Source organism: Salminus brasiliensis, chromosome 19 (genome assembly GCF_030463535.1).
Source record: "Salminus brasiliensis chromosome 19, fSalBra1.hap2, whole genome shotgun sequence".
Taxonomy (NCBI): Eukaryota; Metazoa; Chordata; class Actinopteri; order Characiformes; family Bryconidae; genus Salminus; species Salminus brasiliensis.
In genome coordinates, this window is record NC_132896.1 from 675,996 (window position 1) to 677,789 (window position 1,794).

Here is a 1,794-nt window from a genome sequence, read left to right on the forward strand (position 1 = left end):
TATAGCAAGTGGACAGGTCAATATTTGAAGGCATTAATTTGATATTTTGAGACATTTTTTAGATTTGTTGGAGATTTTGATAAAATTCCATTACTATGAGATCCTCAATATGTCAAATTATTTCAACACAGAAGTAAGTAGGTTGCAGACTAAAAGTCTTGAGAAACACGTCATTATGTTGAGATACCAATTCAGAAAGTCAAGAATATATATATATATATTATCACTTCTGACAAAACTTTATTTTGCTTTCTTGATTTCTTAGGGAATTTCTTTATTTTAAGATACAAGATCATTTTCAGAAAGAGACATTATTTTGAGATAAGATAAGATAATCCTTTATTAGTCCCACAGTGGGGAAATTCTCAATTTTAAGATATTAAGTCATATTTTGAACAACTTTTTAACACAGTACTAAAATAAAAAAAGTCTTATTTTAAGAAACAAGTTATTAGTTTAAGATATAATTTCAGAATACATCCATATCAGAGACTCTTAGAAGTCTTTCTTTTAAAATGTTGATCATTCATTTTAAATTAAATATGATAATTATTTTAGATATTAAGACATACTAACTCAAATATGTAAATAGTCTTTTCAGCATAAAAGTCATTCTTTTCAGATACCAAGTCAAAATGTTGCAAAAAAGGAAACAAATCAGATTATTTTGAGATATTAAGTCCAAATTCTGACAAACAGCTTCCAGAACCAGAGAAACACAAAACCAGAAGAGTGGAAGGAGACAGAAGGAAGGCGCACTTACCCTGAGTGTAAGTAGCTGCTCGCTTGGAGAAAAGCTGTGTGTGTGTCCTGGGTGGAGGAGTGTATGAGCAGCTAGGCTGCTCTGCTGCCTTTATGGAGGCTGCAGCTCTGTGCTGCTCTACGTCAGCAGACGGAGTCAATTAGTCCTGACTCCATATTCACCTGCACACGGCCCAGCTGACTCACCACAGCCTAATGCAGGATAATGTAAACCGACTCAGTGCGTTCTTCATCATCCTAAACACTTTTGGATCCTCAGGCTGAGGAGCTAATACTTCACATTTGTTTTCAAGACGGTTCTACAGCCATGTGCAGGGGTTTGTGCACCTCTGGTCCATGTACAGCTGATGTCAGAAAAAAAAGCCACTCCATGCAGAATTACTGTGTATTTACTACATTTTACAAATTGGAAAATGATAAAACATACAGTCAAACATAGCGTGTCGTGTGCAATAGCTACGGCACATTTATTTATCTATATATATATATATATATTTTATGTCTTAAAATAATGACTTCCTGTGACTTCCGATGTCAAAATAATGAGATTCTATTAATATTGTTTATTGTTATGAGTCAAATTTGGACAATATAATTTATCTTGAGATAATACATGCTAATACGTACCCTTACAGCAGTTTAGCCCCACCCATTCGGTTTTAGAAGTTTAGGCCCACCCATTAGGCTTACAGCAGTTTAGCCCCACCCATTCGGTTTTAGAAGTTTAGACCCACCCATTAGGCTTACAGCAGATTAGCCCCACCCATTTAACTGTTAAGTCACACCCATTCCACCTACAACATTTTAGTCCCACCCATTCAGCTTGCAGCAGTTCAGCCCCACCCATTCAGCATCAGCTGTTAAGCTCTACCCATTCAGCCTACTGCAGTTTACCCCATCATTCAGTCTATAGGAGTTTAGCCCCAAGCATTAGTGCGGAGGTTATACAGGGGAGCCAATCAAAACAGAGTTTATTAATGAGACACAGTATATGGTTGCGTAAAAATTAATTCTGACTGTTTTTGACTCATA

General features: G+C 36.1%; 1 protein-coding gene across 2 annotated transcripts in view; it reads right to left on the reverse strand.

The window, feature by feature from the left end:
- The window catches only part of gal (galanin/GMAP prepropeptide), a 7,166-nt gene extending 6,336 nt beyond the window's left edge, over positions 1-830 (reverse strand). For both annotated transcript variants that reach the window (XM_072663294.1, XM_072663293.1), the window contains exon 1: positions 764-830. The gene's annotated coding sequence lies outside the window, so the exon portion shown is untranslated. The remainder of the gene's footprint in view (positions 1-763) is intronic.
- Between the last annotated feature and the right edge of the window lie 964 nt (positions 831-1,794).